The sequence below is a fragment of the Carcharhinus amblyrhynchos genome, chromosome 12, assembly GCF_965287045.1.
Source record: "Carcharhinus amblyrhynchos chromosome 12, sCarAmb.v2.hapA, whole genome shotgun sequence".
Taxonomy (NCBI): domain Eukaryota; kingdom Metazoa; phylum Chordata; class Chondrichthyes; order Carcharhiniformes; family Carcharhinidae; genus Carcharhinus; species Carcharhinus amblyrhynchos.
The window spans coordinates 30,896,618-30,912,162 of record NC_137335.1 but is presented as its reverse complement, the minus strand read 5'-3'; the positions used below and the strand labels follow the sequence as shown (position 1 = coordinate 30,912,162).

The 15,545-nt window shown below is 46.8% G+C and overlaps 1 protein-coding gene across 2 annotated transcripts in view; it reads right to left on the bottom strand.

The window, feature by feature from the left end:
- acat2 (acetyl-CoA acetyltransferase 2) overlaps positions 1-15,545 on the bottom strand; it is a 119,467-nt gene that overhangs the window by 12,668 nt on the left and 91,254 nt on the right. The window lies entirely within an intron of this gene.

Sequence of the window (15,545 nt, the reverse complement as noted above, 5' to 3'; positions counted from 1 at the left end):
ACCCTCTCAACTCCGGAATCAACCCAGTGAATCTCCTCTACACCCCCTCCAATGCCAGTATATCCTTTCTCAAGTAAGGGGACCAAAACTGTACACAGTATTCCAGGTGTGGCCTCACCAGCACCTATACAGCTGCAATATAACCTTGCTGTTTTTAAACTCCACAGGACAAAATTCCATTTGCCTTTTTAATGACCTGCTGCACCTGGAAATCAACTCCTTGTGATTCTTGCACAAGGACACCCAGGTCCCTCTCCACAGCAGCATACTGCGATTTTTTTACCATTTAAATAATAGTCCATTTTGCTGTTATTCCTACCAAAATGGATGACTTCACATTTACCAACATTGTACTCCATCTGACAGACCCTCGCCCATTCACTTAGACTATCTATATCCCTTTGCAGACTTTCAGCATCCTCTGCACACTTTGCTCTGACACTCATCTTAGTGTCACCTGCAAATTTTGACACACTAACTTGGTCCCCAACTCCAAATCATCTATGTAAATGATAAACAATTGCGGCCTCAACACTGATCCCTGAGGCACACCATTAGTCACTGATCGCCAACCATAAAACACATATTTACCCCCACTCTTTGCTTTCTGTTAGTTAATCAATCCTCTATCCATGCTAATACATTACCTGTAACACTGTACACCATTATCTTACGTAGCAGTCTTTGGTGCGGCACCTTATCACATGTCTTCTGAAAATTCAGATATACCACATCCACAGGTTTCCCATTGTCCACTGCACATGTAATATTCTCAAAGAGTTCCCTTCATGAACCCATGATGCTTCTTGCCAATGGGACAATTTATATCAGATGTCTTACTACTTCTTCGTTGATGATAGATTCAAACATTTTCCCAACTATAGAAGTTATCAACCTTTTGTCTACCTCCTTTTTTAAACAGTGGTGTCACATTTACTGTTTTCCAATCTGCGGGAACCACCGCAGAGTCCAGCGAATTTTGGTAAATTACCACTAGTACATTTGCTATTTCTCCTGCGATCTCTTTCAGTATCCTGGGATGCATTAGCTTGTCCAACATTACCTCTTTCGTGATAGTGATAGTTTGTAGGTCCTCACCTAGCCTTCCTATCATCAATTTTTGGCAGATTATTTGTATCTTCCACTGTGAAGACCGCCACAAAATACCTGTTCAATGCCTCAACCATTTTCTCATTTCCAGTTATTACATCCCCCTTCTCATCCTCTAAAGGACTAATGTTTACTTTAGCCACTCTTTTTTGTTATATACATTTGCAGAAACATTTGCTAACTGTTTTTATATTCTGAGCTAGTTTACTCTCAAAATCCATCTTACCTTTCTTCATAACTTTTCTCGCGGCTTTCTGTTGACCTTTAAAGATTTAGAAATCATCTAAGTTCCCACTAATCTTTGCTACTTTCTATGCATTTTCTTTCAATTTGATGCCCTCCTCCACTTCCTTAGATATCCATGGCTGATTATCTGTTTCTACAGTCCTTCCTTATCACTGGTATATATTTTTGTTGAGCATTGTGAAAGATTGCTTTGAAAGTCCTTCATTGTTCCTCAATTGTGCCACCATAAAGTTTTTGCTCCCAGTCTACCTTAGCCAATGCCTCCCTCATCCCTTTGGAGTCTCCTTTGTTTTAGCACAAGACACTGGTATTGGATTTCACCTTCTCATGCTCCATCTGTATTTTAAATTCAACCATGCTGTGATTGCTTCTTCCGAGATGATCCCTCATGGCAAGATCATTAATCACTCCTGCCTCATTACACAGGACCAGACCTAGGATAGCTTGCTCCCTCGTAGGTTCGATTACATGCCGTTCAGGGAAGCTATTGTGGATACATTTTACGAACTCCTCTTCAAGGCTGTCTTGACCAATTGATATGTAGATTAAAATACCCCAAGATAATTTCTGTACTATTTTTACATCATCAGTTTTTTTTTGTTTATTTCTCGCCCCACCATGATGTCATTATTTGGTAGCCTATAGACTACACCTATCAGTGACTTTTTTCTCATTACTATTTCTAATTTCCATCCAAATGGATTCAATCTTTTTTTCCATAGAACCTATATCTCTCACTACCGCCCTGATGTCATCCTTAAATGATGTAGAGATGCCGGCGTTGGACTGGGGTAAACACAGTAAGAAGTCTCACAACACCAGGTTAGAGTCCAACCAGTTTATCTGATAGTAATCCCACAAGCTTTTGGAAACAGTGTTCCTTTGTCAGGTGTGTGGAAGTTTCTGATCAGAGAAGGGCATATAAAGTCACACACAGTTTACAGAATACTGATTAGAATGCAAGTCTTTACAGCTAACCTGCTATTCAAGTCTTAAAGATGCAGACAACGTGAGTGGAGATAGCATTAGCATGGGTTAAAGAGTTGTCTCCAGACAGGACAGTAAGTGAGATTTTACCACCCACATGACTTGCCTGGGCTTGTGTCTGGTGGTCACCCATTCCCTTCCTGCCTGTGGAGTCTGAGTCTTCGGTGTGACCACCTCTCTATATGTGCTATCCATGATTCTCTCTGACTCACAAATGCTCCACAGTGTCTCCAGCTGTAGCTCCATTCTGAAACTTGAGTTTCCAGGAGCTGTAGCTGGAGACACTTCCTACACACATGCTGACCCAGGGACTGGAACTGTTCCCAGCCTGCCATAAAGTCAATTAACATGGCAATTTGTTTTCTAAAGTAAAAATCCTAGAATTCTCACACTGATTTATCAATCTCCCTGAAACCAAATGTCCCCGAAGGCAGTAGGTTGTGTGGGAGATATAGTTTGATGAGAGGAGGCAGCTTCTTGGTGATGTGTGGAAAATTGTGGTTGCGCCAGTAGAGTAATTTCAAACCTGACACGTCTGTTTTAAATAAGGTTCGGGAGCCTTGGGACGTCCTTGGGAATCAACTGATTCCTATGGACCTTCCAACATATTTTCTGGCTCACTTGCTTTACTTTTGAACTTCTGGGGATTCCCTTGAATGTTTTTATAAGGATGTGCATGGTATTGATGTTTTTCTCTTTTAATCCACAGGTGCTTCGGTCTGCCTTGTTGTCCGACAAGGGGTATACACGCAATGGGTCGTACGAGGGCTGCTCTTGGATGTTTCGAGAGTAGCCTAGTACTTCACGTCGTTAGTGTACGCTTAAACTGGACCAGATGCTGGGCAACACGACAGCTCAGTGACTATCACTGTTTGCTGTGCAGACACATGGATTTGGGCCAGTGTCTGCGGCAGTTTAAGCATTCTCCCCGTGCTTGCGTGAGTTTTCTCCGGGTGCTCCGGTTTCCTCCCACACCCCAAAGATGTGCTCTTAGGCTGATTGGTGTAACAAATTGTCCCTAAATTAGTCTTCCCTCAATGTGGAATGCCATAAGCATAGACAAGGGTCATGGGTGGAGAGGGGACTGGTAATGTTAAAATGGCGGCGTGCGCTCGTTGGGCCGAAGGGCCTGTTTCCCATGCTGTGTTCTTTGTTGTCTCTTGCAGTTAACAAAAATATCCACAGTAATATTATGCTCAGGGTGATTTGAGAGATGACTGCACATCCAGGGAGGGTTGTTTGTTGTGAGATGGTCACAAGCTGTACAAAAACTGGAAGTTCACCAATTGCAGGATTATAGGGATCTTGTAACAGGTATGTCCACTAATAAGGAACATATTTGTTTAAATTCATTCAAAAATTATAAAGAGTGCAATCGAAATACTATTTGATGTGTATAAGGACAGGCTAAAGTTTGTCAGTTAAAATCAGTAGTGTAAACAGGGGGTAACTACAAAGAACAACAAAGAACAAAAACAGCCCGGGAAACAGGCCCTTCGGCCCAACGAGCCCGCACCGCCATCTTAACACCACCAGTCCCCCCCTCCACCCATGACCCTTGTCTAATGTTTTATGGCCATCCACATTGAGGGAAACTAACTTAGGGACAATTTATTACTGCCAATCAGCCTAACAGCACATCTTTGGGGCGTGGGAGGAAACCGGAGCACCCGGAGAAAACCCATGCAAGCACAGGGAGAATGCGCAAACTCCCACAGACACTGGCCCAAATCCAAGTGTCTGCACAGCAATCAGCGATAGTCACTGAGCTGTCGTCTTGCCCAGTATCTGGTCCAGTTTAGGCACACACTAACGACATGAAGCACTAGGCCAATCTCGAACAACCAAGAGCAGCCCAAGTATGACCCATCGCGTGTATGCCCCTCGTTGGACACAAGGCAGACCGACTTAAAACCTGTGAATGAAAAGAGAAAAAAAAACATTATTATCGTACCATATCCATTTACCTTACCAGGGACGCCCCAATGCTAATGACCCTTATTTAAAACAATCTCCTACATCCACCCATCTCCAACCCAGTCATGTGCCTGTCTAAGTTACTCTTAAATGACTCTAGCGTGTTTGCCTCCACCACCTTACTTGGCAGAGCATTCCATACCCCCACGACCCTCTGTGTGAAAAACCTCCCTCTAATATCTGTGTTGTATCTCTCCCACCTCACCTTAAGCCCATGGCCCCTTGTCCTATGTGTCTCTATCATAGGAAATAGCTTACCTCTGTTTACTCTATCTATACCCTTCATAATCTTATATACCTCTATTAGATCCCCCCTCAGTCGCCGTCTTTCAAGGGAAAAGAGCCCCAATTTATTCAATCTTTCCTCATACCCCAGTCCTTCCATACCAGGCAACATCCTGGTAAACCTCCTCTGCCCTCTGTCCAGAGTCTCCACGTCCTTCCGGTAGTAAGGCGACCAGAACTGGACGCAGTACTCTAAATGCGGCCTAACCAACATTCTGTACAACTGCAATATTAGACTCCAGCTCTTATATTCTATACCCCTTCCTATAAAGGCTCACATGCCATAGGCTTTCTTCACCACACTCTCCACTTGCACTGTCACCTTCAAAGACTTGTGCACTTTTTTTTTGAACAGGCCCTTCGGCCCACAATGTTGCGCCGACCAGTCTTATTTTTAAAAAAAAAACATTGACCCACTAATCTAAACCAATCCCTTTTCGTCCATAAACCTATCCACCAATCTCTTAAACGCCCCCAAACTAGGCGCATTTACAACTGCAGCAGGCAGGGCATTCCAGTCCCTCACCACCCTCTGGGTAAAGAACCTGCCCCTGACATCCGTCCTATAACTACCCCCCCTTAATTTAAAGCCATGCCCCCTCGTGCTAACTTTCTCCATCCGAGGAAACAGGCTATCACCATCCACCCTATCTAAACCTCTAATCATCTTATATGTTTCTATAAGATCCCCTCTTAGCCGCCTTCTTTCCAGTGAAAACAACCCCAAATCCCTCAGTCTCTCCTCATAGGACCTCCCCTGCATACCAGGCAACATCCTGGTAAACCTCCTCTGCACCCTCTCCAAAGCCTCCACATCCTTCCTGTAATGTGGGGACCAGAACTGCACACAGTACTCCAAGTGCGGCCGCACCAGAGTTGTGTACAGTTGCAACATGACGCTGCGACTCCTAAATTCAATCCCCCTACCAATAAACGCCAAGACACCGTACGCCTTCTTAACAACCTTATCTACTTGATTCCCAACTTTCAGGGATCTATGTACACATACACCTAGATCCCTCTGCTCCTCCACTCTATTCAAAGTCCTCCCGTTAGCCCTATACTCAACACATCTGTTATTCCTACCGAAATGGATTACCTCACACTTCTCCGCATTAAACTCCATCCGCCACCTCGCGGCCCAGCTCTGCAACCTGTCCAAGTCACCCTGCAAACTTCGACACCCTTCCTCACAATCTACCACACCTCCGACTTTGGTGTCATCAGCAAACTTACTAATCCACCCAACTATACCCTCATCCAGATCATTAATAAAGATTACAAACAGCAGTGGCCCCAAAACAGATCCCTGAGGCACACCACTCGTATCCGAACTCCATGATGAATAATTACCATCAACCACCACCCTCTGTCTCCTATCTGCTAACCAATTCCTGATCCAAGTACCTAAATTACCACCAATCCCATACATCTGCATTTTCTGCAGAAGCATACCATGGTGAACCTTATCAAACGCCTTACTAAAATCCATATATACCACGTCTACTGCCTTACCCCTATCCACCTCTTTGGTCACCTTCTCAAAGAACTCAATAAGGTTAGTAAGGCACGACCTTCCCGCTACAAAACCATGCTGACTATCTCTAATCAATTCATTACTCTCCAAATAACTATAAATCCTATCCCTAATAATTCTTTCTAAAACCTTGCCCACTACAGAAGTAAGACTCACTGGTCTATAATTCCCAGGGAAGTCTCTGTTCCCCTTCTTAAACAATGGGACAACATTCGCTGTCCTCCAATCTTCCGGTACTATACCAGAGACCAACGACGACCTGAAGATCAGAGCCAGTGGCTCTGCAATCACCTCTCTTGCCTCCCATAGAATCCTAGGGTAAATCCCGTCTGGACCAGGGGACTTATCTATTTTCAACCCTTCTAGAATATCCAACACATCCTCTGTATCAACTGCAATACTTTCTATTTTACACCCCTTCACCCCAGTGACCTCCTCAGCTACATTCATATCGTCCTGCGTGAACACCGAAGAGAAATAACGGTTCAATGCCTCTCCAATCTCTTCCGGTTCCACACACAACTTCCCCCTACTGTCTGTAACTGGCCCTAATCTTGCCCTAACCAACCTTCTGTTCTTGACATACCTATAGAACGCCTTAGGATTCTCCTTAATCCTATCAGCCAAAGTCATCTCATGCCCTCTTCTAGCCCTTCTTAACTCCCTCTTCAACTCCCTCCTAGCCAATCTAAAGCTTTCTACTGCACTACCCGAGCCCTCAAGCCTCATCCGAACATAAGCCTCCTTCTTCTTCCTAACCAACAAATCAACTTTTTTTGTGCACCACGGTTCCCTAGCCCTACCAATTCCTCCTTGCCTGACAGGGACATACCTATCACAGACCCACAGTAGCTGCTCCTTGAAAAAACTCCACATTTCAGACGTTCCTAGTCCCTGTAATCTCCTAGTCCAACCAATGCTTCCTAATTCTCTCCTAATGGCCTCATAATTACCCTTCCCCCAGCTAAAACTACTGACCCGAGGTTCATGCCTATCCCTTTCCATCACTAAGGTGAACGTAACCGAATTGTGGTCACTATCACCAAAATGCACACCAACTTCCAAGTCTAGCACCTGGTCTGGCTCATTTCCCAGCACCAAGTCCAATATAGCCTCACCTCTAGTTGGCCTATCTACATATTGAGTCAAAAAACCTTCCTGCACACTTTGAACAAAAACTGACCCCTCTAACGAGCTAGAGCTATAGCAATTCCAATCAATGTTAGTAAAGTTAAAGTCCCCCATAACAATTACCCTATTACTTTCACTCCTAACCAGGATCGTCTCTGCAATCCTTTCCTCAACCTCTCTAGAACTTTTTGGAGGTCTATAAAAGACTCCCAACAGGGTGACCTCTCCTCTCCTATTTCTAATTTCTGCCCATACTACCTCAACAGACAAGTCCTCATTAAACTTCCTCTCTGACACTGTGATATAGTCCTTGACCAATAATGCTACTCCACCCCCCCTTCTACCTCCTTCTCTACTCCGACTAAAGCACTTGTACCCCGGCACCTGCAACATCCATTCCTGACCCTGCTCTATCCACGTCTCTGAAATGGCCACAACATCAAAGTCCCAGGTACTGGTCCACGCTGCAAGTTCATCCACTTTATTGCGAATACTCCTCGCGTTAAAGTATATACATTTCAAACCTCGCTCCGCCCCACCCCCACAATGCCGTGCAATGCCGTCCCCTTCTATGCCCCCCTCACTTTCACCCCCTCTACCCAGGATCCCACCCCCCCTCTGAATCAGTTTAAACCACTCCGCATAGCCTTCACAAATTTACCCCCCAGGATATTTGTTCCCCTCTGGTTCAGAAGTATACCATCACTCTTATAGAGATCCCACCTTCCCCAGAATGAGCCCCAATTGCTCAAGTAATTAAACCCCTCCCTCCTGCACCATCCCCTCAGCCACAAGTTCAAACTTTCCCTCTCCCTATTCCTCTCTAAACTATCCCGTGGCACAGGCAAGAGTCCAGAGATAACCACTCTGTTTGACTTGGCCTTTAGTTTCCATCCCAACTCCATGAAACTCTGCTTAATATCCCCTTCCCTTAGCCTCCCTATGTCATGTGTCCCCACATGAATTATAACTTGGGGTTGATCACCCTCTCCCCTAAGAGTCTTGAATATCCTCTCTGACACATCCCAGACCCCAGCCCCTGGTAGGCAACACACCAGCCCTGAGTCCCTACCCTTACTACCAACTCTCCTATCCGTCCCCTTAACTTGCACCCCCAGGTCTCGCTGCGACTCTATACTCCTTACGGGCTTACCCTTTATCATATAACTCCCCCCTACATTATTCCGGCCAAAATGCATCACCTCACATTTATCCGGATTAAACTCCATTTGCCACGTATCTGCCCAATCAACCAGCCTATCAATATCCCACTGTATTGCCAGACACTGCTCCTCACTGCCCGCCAATCCAGCCATCTTGGTGTCATCAGCAAATTTGCTGATCACACCACCTACTCCCTCTTCCAAATCATTTATATACACTACAAAGAGAAGAGGTCCCAGTACTGAGCCCTGCGGCACACCAGTAGTGACAGACCTCCAGCTAGAAAAGGACCTCTCCACTGCTACTCTCTGACTCCTCTTTGCAAGCCAGTTCTCTACCCATCTAGATACCTGGCCACGTATCCCATGAGCTTTAATCTTCTCTACCAACCTACCATGAGGGACTTTGTCAAACGCCTTACTGAAATCCATATAGACAACATCAACGGCTCGTCCTTCGTCAACCGGTTTTGTCACCTCCTCAAAAAATTCTACCAGATTTGTAAGGCAAGACTTCCCCTTTACAAAGCCATGCTGCGTATCCTTAATCAGATCGCAACGCTGTAAGTGCTCATACATCCTATCCCTAAGAATCCTCTCCATCAACTTGCCTACCACTGACGTTAAACTCACCGGCCTATAGTTACCCGGGCTATCCCTCCTACCCTTTTTAAACAACGGTACCACGTTCGCTATCCTCCAGTCCTCTGGGACCTCACCTGTGTCCAAAGAAGAGACAAAGATTTGCGTCAGAGGCCCAGCAATCTCATCTCTCGTCTCCCTAAGCAGCCTAGGATAAATGCCATCGGGCCCCGGAGATTTATCGGTTTTAATGCTACCTAAAAGCCCTAACACTTCTTCCCTCATAATCAATAGATCTTTCAATTGGTCTACCGCTCCCTCGATGACCGTACCAGACATCAAGCCCCTCTCCTTCGTGAATACCGACGCAAAGTATTCATTCAGGATCTCCCCCATTCCCTCTGCCTCCAAGCACAATTCCCCTCCTCTGTCCCTGAGAGGACCGATTTTACCCCTAGCCACCCTTTTGCTCTTAAGATAGGAGTAAAACGCCTTTGGATTCTCCTTAATCCTACCTGCCAAAGCCATCTCATGCCCCCTCTTTGCTCTCCTAACTCCCCTTTTCAGATCCCTCCTACTCTCTCTGTATTCCTCCAACGGTCTCTCCGTTCCCAGCTGCTTAGACCTGACATACACCTCTCGTTTCTTCCTAACCAGGTCTTCTATATCTCGAGTAATCCACGGCTCTCTAATCCTACCTTTCCCATCCTTCCTCCTAACCGGCACATGCCTTTCCTGCACCCATTGCAGTTTTCCCTTGAAAGACTCCCACATGCCTAATGTGGTCTTGCCTTCCAACAGCCTATCCCAGTCTGTATCCCTAAGCTCCTGCCTAATCTGGCTGTATCTAGCCTTCCCCCAATTTAGCACCCTCCCCTTAGGACAGCTCTCATCTTTTTCCATTCGTATCCTAAAGTAGACAAGAGTTGTGGTCACTATTAGCCACATGTTCACCTACCACAACCTTAACCACCTGACCCGGCTCATTGCCCAGAACTAAATCCAGTATCACCCCCTCTCTAGTCGGGCTATCTACATACTGCTGCAAGGATCCTTCCAATACACATCTTACGAATTCCTCCCCCTCTGAACCCCCAGCTCTAGGCACCTTCCAATCCACCCCAGCGAGATTAAAATCTCCCACTACAACAACCCTGTTCTTCCTACATATGTCCAAAATGTTTCTACATATACCCTCTTCCACTGCCCGCGGGCTGTCGGGCAGCCTATAGTACACTCCTAGCATAGTAATGGCCCCCTTCCTATTCCTCAACTCAATTCCCAACCCCTCCATGTTATCCTCCCTCTGCACCGCTGTGATCTGCTCCCTAACTAAGACTGCCACTCCCCCTCCTCTTTTCAACCCTCCCCTATCACGCCTAAAACACTTATACCCTGGAATATTTAGCTGCCAGTCCTGCCCCTCCTTTAACCACGTCTCTGTCACTGCCACCACATCTAAATTCCTCGCGAACATTAAGGCCTTAAGTTCATCCGTCTTACCCGTCACACTCCTCGCATTAAAACAGATGCACTGAAGACCCTCAGGCCCACTCGGATCCTCCTTCTCCTGGGAGATTTTCCTATCATCTAGACTTACCCTGACCTCCATCTCACCCCCACTCCCAGTGCCTGAGCTGTCTCTCTCCTCCCCACCCCCCCTCCATACTAGTTTAAACCCTGCCAAAACACTCCAGCTAACCTCCCAGCTAAAATATGTGTCCCCTTCCCATTTAAATGTTCCCTATCCCTCTTATACAAGTGCCCTTCCTTTGCAAAGACTTCCCAATGGTCAACAAAACTAAAACCCTCTGTCCTGCACCAATCCCTCAGCCATGCATTCAGCTGTAGCATCTTATTATTTTTATCCCAGCTATTGCTGGGCACTGGCAGCAGCCCAGAGATCGCCACCCTGGAGGCCCTGCACTTCAGCCTGGCTCCCAACTCCCTGAACTGCGTACGTATTTGCTGATGACACCAAGATTGGTGGAACTGCAAATTGTGCGGAGGGTGTGGAGAGTCTACAGAAGGATCGAGATAGGCTGGGCGAATGGGCCAGGAAATGGCAAATGGAATTTAATGTTGGCAAGTGCGAGGTGGTCCACTTTGGTAGGAATAATGGTAGGAAGGATTATTACTTGCGTGGAGAAAAACTGCAGCAGGCGACGGTGCAGAGGGACCTCGGGGTCCTTGTGCATGAGTCGCAAAAACACAGCTTGCAGGTGCAGCAGGTGGTCAGGAAGGCGAATGGGATGCTGGCCTTCATTGCGAGGGGGATTGAATATAAAAGTAGGGAGGTCTTGCTGCGGCTGTATAGGGCATTGGTGAGGCCGCAGCTGGAGTACTGTGTGCAGTTTTGGGCACCGTACTTACGCAAGGATATTTTGGCCTTGGAGGGAGTGCAGAGGAGGTTTACTAGGATGATGCCAGAGTTGAGGGGGTTGAGCTATGAGGAGAGGCTGAATAAACTAGGGTTGTACTCGTTAGAGTTTAGAAGAATGAGGGGAGATCTCATTGAGATGTATAAGATGACGAATGGGATGGATAGGATAGAGGTGGAGAGACTCTTCCCGCTCAGAAAGGATAGTAGGACTAGGGGGCACAGCCTCAAGATAAAGGGGGGGCAGTTTAGAACGGAGTTGAGGAGGAACTTCTTCACTCAAAGGGTGGTGAATCTCTGGAATTCTCTGCCCGTTGAAGTGGTGGAGGCTGCCTCGCTAAATATTTTTAAGACGCGGGTTGATGGGTTTTTGATAAGAGAGGGGATTAAGGGTTATGGGGAGAGGGCGGGAATGTGGAACTGAGCCACGACAGATCAGCCATGATCTTATTGAATGGCGGGGCTGGCTCGAGGGGCTAGTTGGCCTACTCCTGCTCCTATTTCTTATGTTCTTATGTATTTCCCCCCTACTCTTCCTTCCTATGTCCCTCTCTCCTACATGTATAATTACATCCGCTTGGGTCCCTTTGCCTTTCAAGATTCCCTCTACCCTCTCCGACACATCCTGTACCCCAGCTCCAGGGAGGCAGACTACCATCCTGAAGTCCCGCTTTTGCCCACAGAACCGCCTATCAATTCCTCTAACCATCCCGTCCCCCACCACTATCTCACATCCAGCCCCTTTCCTTCCCTCTGAGGCATTTTCCTCTTCCCCTTGTGCCCTTCCCACCTCATTTGGCGCCTTACCCCTGATACCTTGAGAGACTATCCCTGGGGCAGCCTTTGGAACATTACTCCTCTTCTTTTTCCCCTTCCTAACTGTAACCCACCCATCCCCCCCCCCAAAGGCTCTGGGATCCCCTCTTGAACGTGGTTCCTGTTCATTAGCGCCTCATTCTCCCTCACTAAAAATAACTCCTCCAGCCTCAGCTCCAGTTGCCTAACCCGGGCCCTCAAACGCTGCAACTCCAGACATTTGGTGCAGATGTGGAGTGTCCGGAGATGCTGTGTCTCCAGGAACTCCCACATATTTCACCTTACACAGCTGACACGCCTTCCCACGGACCCTGCCATTTAATTGACCACCCTTAAACTCATGGACACAAATGGAAAAATTTGACCACCTTGCCTAAGCCTGCTCTCGCCTAAGCCCTGTGAGCCAAAGCCCTTGCAGCACTCACTCAGCACCCGCCTCACTCCGCTGCCCACTCCCGATGCTGCCCGCTGTCTACTGCGGCCTTCTTTTTGTACTCCCGCGCTCCCTTCCCAACTGCCCTTGCGCCTAGGTCCCGCTACGGAAAGCGCAAACTGCAAAAAAACCCCGCGAACCGGCAATGCAACTGAAAACAATCAGTACACTCGCAGTTTAGACTCACCAACCACCAGTACACTGCTCCGGAGAACTAGAGGGATTTGAGTTTTGTTTTATATCATGGGTGGACCTGCAATTTCCACACCTTGACCTCAAAACATTTCACATGCTATAGGGAGCCTTGTGCAGGAAATGATTCAACTCTAGCTCAAGGTTTCTAAGGCAGCTGCAGTCGCAGTGGAGCATCAAGGAGGATATGTTACTTTAATGTACATTGTGGGAGGCATCATCCACAGACAGTAAGAGCTCTTCACAATAGGTATGTGCTACCCGGAAGACTAGGAAGAGGCAAGAAGTGCACAGGCCTTCAGGGTGTGTGCCACTTCCGAACTGGGTGCTCCGGTTTCCTCCCACAGTTCAAAGATGTGCAGGTTAGGTTGATTGGCCATGCTAAATTGACAACAGTGTCAGGGGATTAGTAAATATGTGGGGTTATGGGAATAGGGCTGGGTGGATTGTGGTCGATGCAGACGCAATGGGCCAAATGGCCTCTGTCTGCAATGTAGGAATTCTGTGATTCTATGGTATTCAGTATTGGAAACTGTTGGGAGTGCTGCTCCCCAAAGGAGTGCAGTGCACCAATAGGCACAGTAAGTAGTCTCAAAATACCAGGTTAAAGTTCAACAGGTTTATTTGGTAGTATGAGCTTTCAGAGCGTTACCCCTTCATCAGGTGAGTGAGAGTTTGATTCACAATGAGGGCATATATATATATAGAGACAAACTCAATTTCAAGATAATGGTTGGAATGTGAGTCTTAACAAGTAATCAAGTCTCTACGTGTGCAGACAATGTGAGTAGAGAGAGGGTTTAGCACACGTTAGAGGTATGAATTGTCTTCAGCCAGGACAGTTCCTTGGGGGTTGTGTGTGCGTATATGTGGTGCCTGGGTGTGTGTTTGTGTTGTGGCATTTTTGTGAGTGTGCTTCTGGTTTGTGTGCGGTGTGTGTGTGTGTGGGTGTATTTGGTATGTGGTGTGTGTGTATGTGTGTGTGGTGATGTGGTGATTCATTTTGGTAGGACAAACTTGAATGCGGATTACAGGGTCAATGGCAGGGTTCTAAGGAATGTGGAGGAACAGAGATCTTGGCATTCATATCCACAGATTTCTGAAGGTTGCCACTCAAGTGGATAGAGCTGTGAAGAAGGCTTATAGTGTGTTAGCATTTATTAACAGACAGTTTGAGTTTAAGAGCTGTGGGGTTATGCTGCAACTATACCGGACGTTGGTGAGACCACATTTGGAATATTGTGTTCAGTTCTGGTCACTGCATTATAAGAAGGATGTGGAAGCATTGGAGAGAGTGCAGAGGAGATTTACCAGGATGCTGCCTGGTTTGGAGGGTAGGTCTTGTGAGGAAAGGTCGAGAGAGCTGGGGCTTTTCTCTTTAGAGCGGAGATGGATGAGAGGCAACTTAATAGAGGTTTATAAAATGATGAGAGGGATAGATAGAGTGAACATGCAGAGGCTATTTCCTCAGGTGGATGTAGCTATTACTAGGGGGCATAACTATAAGGTTCATGGTGGGGGATATAGGAGGGATGTCTGAAGTAGATTCTTCGGTCAGAGATGGGGTTGTGGAATACACTGCCTGCTGTGATACTTTAGGAGTCGGAGACTTTAGGAACTTTCAAGTGTTACTGGATAGGCACATGGAGCACACCAGAATTATAGGGAGTGGGATAGCTTGATCTTGGGTTTGGTCTTGGCTCGGCACAACATCGAGGGCTGAAGGGCCTGCACTGTGCTGTAATGTTCTTTGTTTTATGTGTGTGCATGTGTGTGTTTCTGGTGTGTGGGTTGGGTGTGGGTGTGCGTGCGCGGTGGATGGGATGTGGGTGTGTGGTATGTGAATATATGTAGTGTGTGCATGTGTCTGGTGTTTGTGTGGTGTATGCGTGTGTGTGGATGCATGTGTGGGTGTGTATGACGTGTGTGGGTGTGTGTGTCTGTATGGTGTGGTGTCTGGATGAGTGGGTGTGTATGATGTGTGTGCGTATGTATATATGGTGTCCGTCTGAGTGTGGTGTGTGCATGATGTATGGGTGTTCGTGTGTGTGTGTGGGTGGAGTGTATGTGTGTGGGGATGTGTGGGTAGAGTGTGTGTTTGTGTGTGATGTATGTGGATGTGGTGTATGTGTGGTGTGTGTAAACGGTATGGTGTGGTGTGTGAGAGTTGGTGTGTGTGAATATGTACATGTGTGGTGCGTGTGTGGATGTTTGTATGTGGTGTGGGCGTATGTTGTGTGTAGTGTATGGATGTTTGTGTGTGTGGCATGTCTCTGGGTGTGGATGTTTGTGTGTGGTGTGTGTGTATGTGGTTGTACGTGTGGTATGTGTGTATAGTGTGTTTGTGCATAGTGTGTGTGTGCATGTGATGGCTGTCTGTGTGTTTCTGTGTGTGGTATGTGTAGTGTTTGTGTGTGCGAGTGTGTTTCTGCTGTGTGGTGTGTGGGTGGGGTGTGGATGTGTGTGTGTGGATGTGATGTATGAGGTACATGTGCGTATGTGGTGTGTGTCTGTATTTGTTGTGTGTGTGTGTGTATGTGGTATCTGCATGTGTGTGATGTGTGTGTAGATGCATGTGTGGGTGTATGTGTAGTATGTATGTGTGATGAGTGTGGCTGTGTGTGTGGAGTGTAGTGTGTGAGAGTGGGTGAGTGTGGTGTGGTGTGTGTGCGTTAGTGTGTATGGAGGGGTATGTGTGTTTACATG